This window comes from Salvelinus fontinalis, unplaced genomic scaffold (assembly GCF_029448725.1).
Source record: "Salvelinus fontinalis isolate EN_2023a unplaced genomic scaffold, ASM2944872v1 scaffold_0628, whole genome shotgun sequence".
NCBI classification, from domain to species: domain Eukaryota; kingdom Metazoa; phylum Chordata; class Actinopteri; order Salmoniformes; family Salmonidae; genus Salvelinus; species Salvelinus fontinalis.
The window spans coordinates 48,109-61,152 of NW_026600837.1; the positions used below are offsets into that span (position 1 = coordinate 48,109).

Below are 13,044 nucleotides of genomic sequence, written 5' to 3' on the forward strand. Positions count from 1 at the left end.
CAGGTTTCAGTTCAAATCCTCTGTAATTCATCTGCCGAGTCTTTCAGATTCAATTTTCATTTTCTGTAACAGCAAGAAACAAATGAAGAAGAGCTAAATGAAGATTTTGAAGTTGAAAAAGAAGACATCAAAACGAATTGGAGCTCATTGAATTTGAGCCGATTGACGCACCGGTATGTGAATAAATGATAAAATCCCCATTGGAATCTGTCAGTTTGAAACTAGAGATTTCACCTTTTTTTTTGCACTGGATGCTTCTCAATCTTCCATAACCGCTGATGTCACACCTCTGCATTTTCGGTGAAAGGCGGCAGAGCGAGAGCGATGTTTGTCAAAACATGAGACATCCCGAATATCAGTTTTCTCATATAAATGTCTGTAGCTTCCGAACGGTTTGACCAACAAAATTGTTTGACCATTCTATGGAAAGGGGAGACTCTAACAAACACAATGCCGTTCTCAGTTTTGCTCTACGACCCCCACAAGTGTCACAGGACTCGTCTGAAGGTAACCAGTACCGGTTAAAATTACAGATTTTTAATCAAGGAAGAAATTAATACATGTTGAAGCCACTAGTGGAGAGCACAAATGATTAGCAGTCCATTGCCTTAATCACTCAGCCACCTCGTCCTATACTCCAGGGATTGCAGTTGCCCCTCCAACCAGTAAACAAAGATCCGCTTGTCTCAGACTGTTAAAGGGCTCGTCCGGGATTTGAACCCGGGACCTCTCGCACCCAAAGCGAGAATCATACCCCTAGACCAACGAGCCATTTCGTGGAAGACATTTTTTTGCTGTCGCCAGCAATGACGGTGAGGATATGGATTGACTTGTCGATGGTGCCAGGCCACAGTGAATCACGTGAGTTTTGTTGGTATACTTGTGAGCATAGCTGTCTTCCAAGCAGTTGACCAGGTTTCAGTTCAAATCCTCTGTAATTCATCTGCCGAGTCTTTCAGATTCAATTTTCATTTTCTGTAACAGCAAGAAACAAATGAAGAAGAGCTAAATGAAGATTTTGAAGTTGAAAAAGAAGACATCAAAACGAATTGGAGCTCATTGAATTTGAGCCGATTGACGCACCGGTATGTGAATAAATGATAAAATCCCCATTGGAATCTGTCAGTTTGAAACTAGAGATTTCACCTTTTTTTTTGCACTGGATGCTTCTCAATCTTCCATAACCGCTGATGTCACACCTCTGCATTTTCGGGGAAAGGCGGCAGAGCGAGAGCGATGTTTGTCAAAACATGAGACATCCCGAATATCAGTTTTCTCATATAAATGTCTGTAGCTTCCGAACGGTTTGACCAACAAAATTGTTTGACCATTCTATGGAAAGGGGAGACTCTAACAAACACAATGCCGTTCTCAGTTTTGCTCTACGACCCCCACAAGTGTCACAGGACTCGTCTGAAGGTAACCAGTACCGGTTAAAATTACAGATTTTTAATCAAGGAAGAAATTAATACATGTTGAAGCCACTAGTGGAGAGCACAAATGATTAGCAGTCCATTGCCTTAATCACTCAGCCACCTCGTCCTATACTCCAGGGATTGCAGTTGCCCCTCCAACCAGTAAACAAAGATCCGCTTGTCTCAGACTGTTAAAGGGCTCGTCCGGGATTTGAACCCGGGACCTCTCGCACCCAAAGCGAGAATCATACCCCTAGACCAACGAGCCATTTCGTGGAAGACATTTTTTTGCTGTCGCCAGCAATGACGGTGAGGATATGGATTGACTTGTCGATGGTGCCAGGCCACAGTGAATCACGTGAGTTTTGTTGGTATACTTGTGAGCATAGCTGTCTTCCAAGCAGTTGACCAGGTTTCAGTTCAAATCCTCTGTAATTCATCTGCCGAGTCTTTCAGATTCAATTTTCATTTTCTGTAACAGCAAGAAACAAATGAAGAAGAGCTAAATGAAGATTTTGAAGTTGAAAAAGAAGACATCAAAACGAATTGGAGCTCATTGAATTTGAGCCGATTGACGCACCGGTATGTGAATAAATGATAAAATCCCCATTGGAATCTGTCAGTTTGAAACTAGAGATTTCACCTTTTTTTTTGCACTGGATGCTTCTCAATCTTCCATAACCGCTGATGTCACACCTCTGCATTTTCGGGGAAAGGCGGCAGAGCGAGAGCGATGTTTGTCAAAACATGAGACATCCCGAATATCAGTTTTCTCATATAAATGTCTGTAGCTTCCGAACGGTTTGACCAACAAAATTGTTTGACCATTCTATGGAAAGGGGAGACTCTAACAAACACAATGCCGTTCTCAGTTTTGCTCTACGACCCCCACAAGTGTCACAGGACTCGTCTGAAGGTAACCAGTACCGGTTAAAATTACAGATTTTTAATCAAGGAAGAAATTAATACATGTTGAAGCCACTAGTGGAGAGCACAAATGATTAGCAGTCCATTGCCTTAATCACTCAGCCACCTCGTCCTATACTCCAGGGATTGCAGTTGCCCCTCCAACCAGTAAACAAAGATCCGCTTGTCTCAGACTGTTAAAGGGCTCGTCCGGGATTTGAACCCGGGACCTCTCGCACCCAAAGCGAGAATCATACCCCTAGACCAACGAGCCATTTCGTGGAAGACATTTTTTTGCTGTCGCCAGCAATGACGGTGAGGATATGGATTGACTTGTCGATGGTGCCAGGCCACAGTGAATCACGTGAGTTTTGTTGGTATACTTGTGAGCATAGCTGTCTTCCAAGCAGTTGACCAGGTTTCAGTTCAAATCCTCTGTAATTCATCTGCCGAGTCTTTCAGATTCAATTTTCATTTTCTGTAACAGCAAGAAACAAATGAAGAAGAGCTAAATGAAGATTTTGAAGTTGAAAAAGAAGACATCAAAACGAATTGGAGCTCATTGAATTTGAGCCGATTGACGCACCGGTATGTGAATAAATGATAAAATCCCCATTGGAATCTGTCAGTTTGAAACTAGAGATTTCACCTTTTTTTTTGCACTGGATGCTTCTCAATCTTCCATAACCGCTGATGTCACACCTCTGCATTTTCGGGGAAAGGCGGCAGAGCGAGAGCGATGTTTGTCAAAACATGAGACATCCCGAATATCAGTTTTCTCATATAAATGTCTGTAGCTTCCGAACGGTTTGACCAACAAAATTGTTTGACCATTCTATGGAAAGGGGAGACTCTAACAAACACAATGCCGTTCTCAGTTTTGCTCTACGACCCCCACAAGTGTCACAGGACTCGTCTGAAGGTAACCAGTACCGGTTAAAATTACAGATTTTTAATCAAGGAAGAAATTAATACATGTTGAAGCCACTAGTGGAGAGCACAAATGATTAGCAGTCCATTGCCTTAATCACTCAGCCACCTCGTCCTATACTCCAGGGATTGCAGTTGCCCCTCCAACCAGTAAACAAAGATCCGCTTGTCTCAGACTGTTAAAGGGATCGTCCGGGATTTGAACCCGGGACCTCTCTCACCCAAAGCGAGAATCATACCCCTAGACCAACGAGCCATTTCGTGAAAGACATTTTTTTGCTGTCGCCAGCAATGACGGTGAGGATATGGATTGACTTGTCGATGGTGCCAGGCCACAGTGAATCACGTGAGTTTTGTTGGTATACTTGTGAGCATAGCTGTCTTCCAAGCAGTTGACCAGGTTTCAGTTCAAATCCTCTGTAATTCATCTGCCGAGTCTTTCAGATTCAATTTTCATTTTCTGTAACAGCAAGAAACAAATGAAGAAGAGCTAAATGAAGATTTTGAAGTTGAAAAAGAAGACATCAAAACGAATTGGAGCTCATTGAATTTGAGCCGATTGACGCACCGGTATGTGAATAAATGATAAAATCCCCATTGGAATCTGTCAGTTTGAAACTAGAGATTTCACCTTTTTTTTTGCACTGGATGCTTCTCAATCTTCCATAACCGCTGATGTCACACCTCTGCATTTTCGGGGAAAGGCGGCAGAGCGAGAGCGATGTTTGTCAAAACATGAGACATCCCGAATATCAGTTTTCTCATATAAATGTCTGTAGCTTCCGAACGGTTTGACCAACAAAATTGTTTGACCATTCTATGGAAAGGGGAGACTCTAACAAACACAATGCCGTTCTCAGTTTTGCTCTACGACCCCCACAAGTGTCACAGGACTCGTCTGAAGGTAACCAGTACCGGTTAAAATTACAGATTTTTAATCAAGGAAGAAATGAAGAAAAGTTGTGCAATGTTGAAGCCACTTGTGCAAAGCACAAATGATTAGCAGTCCATTGCCTTAATCACTCAGCCACCTCGTCCTGCACTCCAGGGATGGCAGTTGCCCCTCCAACCAGTTGCCCAAGATCCGCCTGTCTCAGACTGTTAAAGGCTCTACAAAGGGCTCGTTCGGGATTTGAACCCGGGACCTCTCGCACCCAAAGTACACCGGTACGTGAATAAATGATAAAATCCCCATTGGAATCTGTCAGTTTAAAACTAGAGATTTCACCTTTTTTTTTGCACTGGATGCTTCTCAATCTTCCATAACCGCTGATGTCACACCTCAGCATTTTCGGTGAAAGGCGGCAGAGCGAGAGCGATGTTTGTCAAAACATGAGACATCCCGAATATCAGTTTTCTCATATAAATGTCTGTAGCTTCCGAACGGTTTGACCAACAAAATTGTTTGACCATTCTATGGAAAGGGGAGACTCTAACAAACACAATAACGTTCTCAGTTTTGCTCTACGACCCCCACAAGTGTCACAGGACTCGTCTGAAGGTAACCAGTACCGGTTAAAATTACAGATTTTTAATCAAGGAAGAAATTAATACAAGTTGAAGCCACTAGTGGAGAGCACAAATGATTAGCAGTCCATTGCCTTAATCACTCAGCCACCTCGTCCTATACTCCAGGGATTGCAGTTGCCCCTCCAACCAGTAAACAAAGATCCGCTTGTCTCAGACTGTTAAAGGGCTCGTCCGGGATTTGAACCCGGGACCTCTCGCACCCAAAGCGAGAATCATACCCCTAGACCAACTAGCCATTTCGTGGAAGACATTTTTTTGCTGTCGCCAGCAATGACGGTGAGGATATGGATTGACTTGTCGATGGTGCCAGGCCACAGTGAATCACGTGAGTTTTGTTGGTATACTTGTGAGCATAGCTGTCTTCCAAGCAGTTGACCAGGTTTCAGTTCAAATCCTCTGTAATTAATCTTCCGAGTCTTTCAGATTCAATTTTCATTTTCTGTAACAGCAAGAAACAAATGAAGAAGAGCTAAATAAAGATTTTGAAGTTGAAAAAGAAGACATCAAAACGAATTGGAGCTCATTGAATTTGAGCCGATTGACGCACCGGTATGTGAATAAATGATAAAATCCCCATTGGAATCTGTCAGTTTGAAACTAGAGATTTCACCTTTTTTTTTGCACTGGATGCTTCTCAATCTTCCATAACCGCTGATGTCACACCTCTGCATTTTCGGTGAAAGGCGGCAGAGCGAGTGCGATGTTTGTCAAAACATGAGACATCCCGAATATTAGTTTTCTCATATAAATGTCTGTAGCTTCCGAACGGTTTGACCAACAAAATTGTTTGACCATTCTATGGAAAGGGGAGACTCTAACAAACACAATGCCGTTCTCAGTTTTGCTCTACGACCCCCACAAGTGTCACAGGACTCGTCTGAAGGTAACCAGTACCGGTTAAAATTACAGATTTTTAATCAAGGAAGAAATTAATACATGTTGAAGCCACTAGTGGAGAGCACAAATGATTAGCAGTCCATTGCCTTAATCACTCAGCCACCTCGTCCTATACTCCAGGGATTGCAGTTGCCCCTCCAACCAGTAAACAAAGATCCGCTTGTCTCAGACTGTTAAAGGGATCGTCCGGGATTTGAACCCGGGACCTCTCTCACCCAAAGCGAGAATCATACCCCTAGACCAACGAGCCATTTCGTGAAAGACATTTTTTTGCTGTCGCCAGCAATGACGGTGAGGATATGGATTGACTTGTCGATGGTGCCAGGCCACAGTGAATCACGTGAGTTTTGTTGGTATACTTGTGAGCATAGCTGTCTTCCAAGCAGTTGACCAGGTTTCAGTTCAAATCCTCTGTAATTCATCTGCCGAGTCTTTCAGATTCAATTTTCATTTTCTGTAACAGCAAGAAACAAATGAAGAAGAGCTAAATGAAGATTTTGAAGTTGAAAAAGAAGACATCAAAACGAATTGGAGCTCATTGAATTTGAGCCGATTGACGCACCGGTATGTGAATAAATGATAAAATCCCCATTGGAATCTGTCAGTTTGAAACTAGAGATTTCACCTTTTTTTTTGCACTGGATGCTTCTCAATCTTCCATAACCGCTGATGTCACACCTCTGCATTTTCGGGGAAAGGCGGCAGAGCGAGAGCGATGTTTGTCAAAACATGAGACATCCCGAATATCAGTTTTCTCATATAAATGTCTGTAGCTTCCGAACGGTTTGACCAACAAAATTGTTTGACCATTCTATGGAAAGGGGAGACTCTAACAAACACAATGCCGTTCTCAGTTTTGCTCTACGACCCCCACAAGTGTCACAGGACTCGTCTGAAGGTAACCAGTACCGGTTAAAATTACAGATTTTTAATCAAGGAAGAAATTAATACATGTTGAAGCCACTAGTGGAGAGCACAAACGATTAGCAGTTCATTGCCTTAATCACTCAGCCACCTCGTCCTATACTCCAGGGATGGCAGTTGCCCCTCCAACCAGTAAACAAAGATCCGCTTGTCTCAGACTGTTAAAGGACTCGTCCGGGATTTGAACCCGGGACCTCTCGCACCCAAAGCGAGAATCATACCCCTAGACCAACGAGCCATTTCGTGGAAGACATTTTTTGCCGTCGCCAGCAATGACGGTGAGGATATGGATTGACTTGTCGATGGTGCCAGGCCACAGTGAATCACGTGAGTTTTGTTGGTATACTTGTGAGCATAGCTGTCTTCCAAGCAGTTGACCAGGTTTCAGTTCAAATCCTCTGTAATTAATCTTCCGAGTGTTTCAGATTCAATTTTCATTTTCTGTAACAGCAAGAAACAAATGAAGAAGAGCTAAATGAAGATTTTGAAGTTGAAAAAGAAGACATCAAAACGAATTGGAGCTCATTGAATTTGAGCCGATTGACGCACCGGTATGTGAATAAATGATAAAATCCCCATTGGAATCTGTCAGTTTGAAACTAGAGATTTCACCTTTTTTTTGCACTGGATGCTTCTCAATCTTCCATAACCACTGATGTCACACCTCTGCATTTTCGGTGAAAGGCGGCAGAGCGAGAGCGATGTTTGTCAAAACATGAGACATCCCGAATATCAGTTTTCTCATATAAATGTCTTTAGCTTCCGAATGGTTTGACCAACAAAATTGTTTGACCATTCTATGGAAAGGGGAGACTCTAACAAACACAATGCCGTTCTCAGTTTTGATCTACGACCCCCACAAGTGTCACAGGACTCGTCTGAAGGTAACCAGTACCGGTTAAAATGACAGATTTTTAATCAAGGAAGAAATTAATACATGTTGAAGCCACTAGTGGAGAGCACAAACGATTAGCAGTCCATTGCCTTAATCACTCAGCCACCTCGTCCTGCACTCCAGGGATGGCAGTTGCCCCTCCAACCAGTTGCCCAAGATCCGCCTGTCTCAGACTGTTAAAGGCTCTACAAAGGGCTCGTTCGGGATTTGAACCCGGGACCTCTCGCACCCAAAGTACACCGGTACGTGAATAAATGATAAAATCCCCATTGGAATCTGTCAGTTTGAAACTAGAGATTTCACCTTTTTTTTTGCACTGGATGCTTCTCAATCTTCCATAACCGCTGATGTCACACCTCTGCATTTTCGGTGAAAGGCGGCAGAGCGAGAGCGATGTTTGTCAAAACATGAGACATCCCGAATATCAGTTTTCTCAAATAAATGTCTGTAGCTTCCGAACGGTTTGACCAACAAAATTGTTTGACCATTCTATGGAAAGGGGAGACTCTATCAAACACAATGCCGTTCTCAGTTTTGCTCTACGACCCCCACAAGTGTCACAGGACTCGTCTGAAGGTAACCAGTACCGGTTAAAATTACAGATTTTTAATCAAGGAAGAAATTAATACATGTTGAAGCCACTAGTGGAGAGCACAAATGATTAGCAGTCCATTGCCTTAATCACTCAGCCACCTCGTCCTATACTCCAGGGATGGCAGTTGCCCGTCCAACCAGTAAACAAAGATCCGCTTGTCTCAGACTTTTAAAGGGCTCGTCCGGGATTTGAACCCGGGACCTCTCGCACCCAAAGCAAGAATCATACCCCTAGACCAACGAGCCATTTCGTGGAAGACATTTTTTTGCTGTCGCCAGCAATGACGGTGAGGATATGGATTGACTTGTCGATGGTGCCAGGCCACAGTGAATCACGTGAGTTTTGTTGGTATACTTGTGAGCATAGCTGTCTTCCAAGCAGTTGACCAGGTTTCAGTTCAAATCCTCTGTAATTAATCTTCCGAGTCTTTCAGATTCAATTTTAATTTTCTGTAACAGCAAGAAACAAATGAAGAAGAGCTAAATGATGATTTTGAAGTTGAAAAAGAAGACATCAAAACGAATTGGAGCTCATTGAATTTGAGCCGATTGACGCACCGGTATGTGAATAAATGATAAAATCCCCATTGGAATCTGTCAGTTTGAAACTAGAGATTTCACCTTTTTTTTTGCACTGGATGCTTCTCAATCTTCCATAACCGCTGATGTCACACCTCTGCATTTTCGGTGAAAGGCGGCAGAGCGAGAGCGATGTTTGTCAAAACATGAGACATCCCGAATATCAGTTTTCTCATATAAATGTCTGTAGCTTCCGAACGGTTTGACCAACAAAATTGTTTGACCAGTTTATGGAAAGGGGAGACTCTAACAAACACAATGCCGTTCTCAGTTTTGCTCTACGACCCCCACAAGTGTCACAGGACTCGTCTGAAGGTAACCAGTACCGGTTAAAATTACAGATTTTTAATCAAGGAAGAAATGAAGAAAAGTTGTGCAATGTTGAAGCCACTTGTGCAAAGCACAAATGATTAGCAGTCCATTGCCTTAATCACTCAGCCACCTCGTCCTGCACTCCAGGGATGGCAGTTGCCCCTCCAACCAGTTGCCCAAGATCCGCCTGTCTCAGACTGTTAAAGGCTCTACAAAGGGCTCGTTCGGGATTTGAACCCGGGACCTCTCGCACCCAAAGTACACCGGTACGTGAATAAATGATAAAATCCAAATTGGAATCTGTCAGTTTGAAACTAGAGATTTCACCTTTTTTTTTGCACTGGATGCTTCTCAATCTTCCATAACCGCTGATGTCACACCTCTGCATTTTCGGTGAAAGGCGGCAGAGCGAGAGCGATGTTTGTCAAAACATGAGACATCCCGAATATCAGTTTTCTCATATAAATGTCTGTAGCTTCCGAATGGTTTGACCAACAAAATTGTTTGACCATTCTATGGAAAGGGGAGACTCTAACAAACACAATGCCGTTCTCAGTTTTGCTCTACGACCCCCACAAGTGTCACAGGACTCGTCTGAAGGTAACCAGTACCGGTTAAAATTACAGATTTTTAATCAAGGAAGAAATTAATACATGTTGAAGCCACTAGTGGAGAGCACAAATGATTAGCAGTCCATTGCCTTAATCACTCAGCCACCTCGTCCTATACTCCAGGGATGGCAGTTGCCCCTCCAACCAGTAAACAAAGATCCGCTTGTCTCAGACTGTTAAAGGGCTCGTTCGGGATTTGAACCCGGGACCTCTCGCACCCAAAGCAAGAATCATACCCCTAGACCAACGAGCCATTTCGTGGAAGACATTTTTTTTGCTGTCGCCAGCAATGACGGTGAGGATATGGATTGACTTGTCGATGGTGCCAGGCCACAGTGAATCACGTGAGTTTTGTTGGTATACTTGTGAGCATAGCTGTCTTCCAAGCAGTTGACCAGGTTTCAGTTCAAATCCTCTGTAATTAATCTTCCGAGTCTTTCAGATTAAATTTTAATTTTCTGTAACAGCAAGAAACAAATGAAGAAGAGCTAAATGATGATTTTGAAGTTGAAAAAGAAGACATCAAAACGAATTGGAGCTCATTGAATTTGAGCCGATTGACGCACCGGTATGTGAATAAATGATAAAATCCCCATTGGAATCTGTCAGTTTGAAACTAGAGATTTCACCTTTTTTTTTGCACTGGATGCTTCTCAATCTTCCATAACCGCTGATGTCACACCTCTGCATTTTCGGTGAAAGGCGGCAGAGCGAGAGCGATGTTTGTCAAAACATGAGACATCCCGAATATCAGTTTTCTCATATAAATGTCTGTAGCTTCCGAACGGTTTGACCAACAAAATGGTTTGACCATTCTATGGAAAGGGGAGACTCTAACAAACACAATGCCGTTCTCAGTTTTGCTCTACGGCCCCCACAAGTGTCACAGGACTCGTCTGAAGGTAACCAGTACCGGTTAAAATTACAGATTTTTAATCAAGGAAGAAATGAAGAAAAGTTGTGCAATGTTGAAGCCACTTGTGCAAAGCACAAATGATTAGCAGTCCATTGCCTTAATCACTCAGCCACCTCGTCCTGCACTCCAGGGATGGCAGTTGCCCCTCCAACCAGTTGCCCAAGATCCGCCTGTCTCAGACTGTTAAAGGCTCTACAAAGGGCTCGTTCGGGATTTGAACCCGGGACCTCTCGCACCCAAAGTACACCTGTACGTGAATAAATGATAAAATCCCCATTGGAATCTGTCAGTTTGAAACTAGAGATTTCACCTTTTTTTTTGCACTGGATGCTTCTCAATCTTCCATAACCGCTGATGTCACACCTCTGCATTTTCGGTGAAAGGCGGCAGAGCGAGAGCGATGTTTGTCAAAACATGAGACATCCCGAATATCAGTTTTCTCATATAAATGTCTGTAGCTTCCGAACGGTTTGACCAACAAAATTGTTTGACCAGTTTATGGAAAGGGGAGACTCTAACAAACACAATGCCGTTCTCAGTTTTGCTCTACGACCCCCACAAGTGTCACAGGACTCGTCTGAAGGTAACCAGTACCGGTTAAAATTACAGATTTTTAATCAAGGAAGAAATTAATACATGTTGAAGCCACTAGTGGAGAGCACAAATGATTAGCAGTCCATTGCCTTAATCACTCAGCCACCTCGTCCTATACTCCAGGGATGGCAGTTGCCCCTCCAACCAGGAAACAAAGATCCGCTTGTCTCAGACTGTTAAAGGGCTCGTCCGGGATTTGAACCCGGGACCTCTCGCACCCAAAGCAAGAATCATACCCCTAGACCAACGAGCCATTTCGTGAAAAACATTTTTTTGCTGTCGCCAGCAATGACGGTGAGGATATGGATTGACTTGTCGATGGTGCCAGGCCACAGTGAATCACGTGAGTTTTGTTGGTATACTTGTGAGCATAGCTGTCTTCCAAGCAGTTGACCAGGTTTCAGTTCAAATCCTCTGTAATTAATCTTCCGAGTCTTTCAGATTCAATTTTAATTTTCTGTAACAGCAAGAAACAAATGAAGAAGAGCTAAATGATGATTTTGAAGTTGAAAAAGAAGACATCAAAACGAATTGGAGCTCATTGAATTTGAGGCGATTGACGCACCGGTATGTGAATAAATGATAAAATCCCCATTGGAATCTGTCAGTTTGAAACTAGAGATTTCACCTTTTTTTTTGCACTGGATGCTTCTCAATCTTCCATAACCACTGATGTCACACCTCTGCATTTTCGGTGAAAGGCGGCAGAGCGAGAGCGATGTTTGTCAAAACATGAGACATCCCGAATATCAGTTTTCTCATATAAATGTCTTTAGCTTCCGAACGGTTTGACCAACAAAATTGTTTGACCATTCTATGGAAAGGGGAGACTCTAACAAACACAATGCCGTTCTCAGTTTTGATCTACGACCCCCACAAGTGTCACAGGACTCGTCTGAAGGTAACCAGTACCGGTTAAAATTACAGATTTTTAATCAAGGAAGAAATTAATACATGTTGAAGCCACTAGTGGAGAGCACAAATGATTAGCAGTCCATTGCCTTAATCACTCAGCCACCTCGTCCTATACTCCAGGGATTGCAGTTGCCCCTCCAACCAGTAAACAAAGATCCGCTTGTCTCAGACTGTTAAAGGGCTCGTCCGGGATTTGAACCCGGGACCTCTCGCACCCAAAGCAAGAATCATACCCCTAGACCAACGAGCCATTTCGTGGAAGACATTTTTTTGCTGTCGCCAGCAATGACGGTGAGGATATGGATTGACTTGTCGATGGTGCCAGGCCACAGTGAATCACGTGAGTTTTGTTGGTATACTTGTGAGCATAGCTGTCTTCCAAGCAGTTGACCAGGTTTCAGTTCAAATCCTCTGTAATTAATCTTCCGAGTCTTTCAGATTCAATTTTCATTTTCTGTAACAGCAAGAAACAAATGAAGAAGAGCTAAATGATGATTTTGAAGTTGAAAAAGAAGACATCAAAACGAATTGGAGCTCATTGAATTTGAGCCGATTGACGCACCAGTATGTGAATAAATGATAAAATCCCCATTGGAATCTGTCAGTTTGAAACTAGAGATTTCACCTTTTTTTTTGCACTGGATGCTTCTCAATCTTCCATAACCGCTGATGTCACACCTCTGCATTTTCGGTGAAAGGCGGCAGAGCGAGAGCGATGTTTGTCAAAACATGAGACATCCCGAATATCAGTTTTCTCATATAAATGTCTTTATCTTCCGAACGGTTGGACCAACAAAATTGTTTGACCATTCTATGGAAAGGGGAGACTCTAACAAACACAATGCCGTTCTCAGTTTTGCTCTACGACCCCCACAAGTGTCACAGGACTCGTCTGAAGGTAACCAGTACCGGTTAAAATTACAGATTTTTAATCAAGGAAGAAATTAATACATGTTGAAGCCACTAGTGGAGAGCACAAATGATTAGCAGTCCATTGCCTTAATCACTCAGCCACCTCGTCCTATA

General features: G+C 43.0%; 9 non-coding genes across 9 annotated transcripts; all 9 read right to left on the bottom strand.

Annotated features, from left to right (window-relative positions):
- Positions 1–699: 699 nt before the first annotated feature.
- trnap-ugg (transfer RNA proline (anticodon UGG)) lies at positions 700–771 on the bottom strand. Its single transcript has one exon. It is a non-coding gene; the product is annotated as a tRNA-Pro (tRNA).
- An 840-nt stretch (positions 772–1,611) lies between these two features.
- On the bottom strand, positions 1,612–1,683 carry trnap-ugg (transfer RNA proline (anticodon UGG)). Its single transcript has one exon. It is a non-coding gene; the product is annotated as a tRNA-Pro (tRNA).
- Positions 1,684–2,523: 840 nt separating this feature from the next.
- On the bottom strand, positions 2,524–2,595 carry trnap-ugg (transfer RNA proline (anticodon UGG)). The gene has a single exon. It is a non-coding gene; the product is annotated as a tRNA-Pro (tRNA).
- Positions 2,596–4,944: 2,349 nt separating this feature from the next.
- On the bottom strand, positions 4,945–5,016 carry trnap-ugg (transfer RNA proline (anticodon UGG)). Its single transcript has one exon. It is a non-coding gene; the product is annotated as a tRNA-Pro (tRNA).
- Positions 5,017–6,768: 1,752 nt separating this feature from the next.
- Positions 6,769–6,840, bottom strand: trnap-ugg (transfer RNA proline (anticodon UGG)). The gene has a single exon. It is a non-coding gene; the product is annotated as a tRNA-Pro (tRNA).
- A 1,425-nt stretch (positions 6,841–8,265) lies between these two features.
- On the bottom strand, positions 8,266–8,337 carry trnap-ugg (transfer RNA proline (anticodon UGG)). Its single transcript has one exon. It is a non-coding gene; the product is annotated as a tRNA-Pro (tRNA).
- Positions 8,338–9,774: 1,437 nt separating this feature from the next.
- trnap-ugg (transfer RNA proline (anticodon UGG)) lies at positions 9,775–9,846 on the bottom strand. The gene has a single exon. It is a non-coding gene; the product is annotated as a tRNA-Pro (tRNA).
- Positions 9,847–11,284: 1,438 nt separating this feature from the next.
- trnap-ugg (transfer RNA proline (anticodon UGG)) lies at positions 11,285–11,356 on the bottom strand. Its single transcript has one exon. It is a non-coding gene; the product is annotated as a tRNA-Pro (tRNA).
- Positions 11,357–12,196: 840 nt separating this feature from the next.
- trnap-ugg (transfer RNA proline (anticodon UGG)) lies at positions 12,197–12,268 on the bottom strand. Its single transcript has one exon. It is a non-coding gene; the product is annotated as a tRNA-Pro (tRNA).
- Positions 12,269–13,044: the final 776 nt, after the last annotated feature.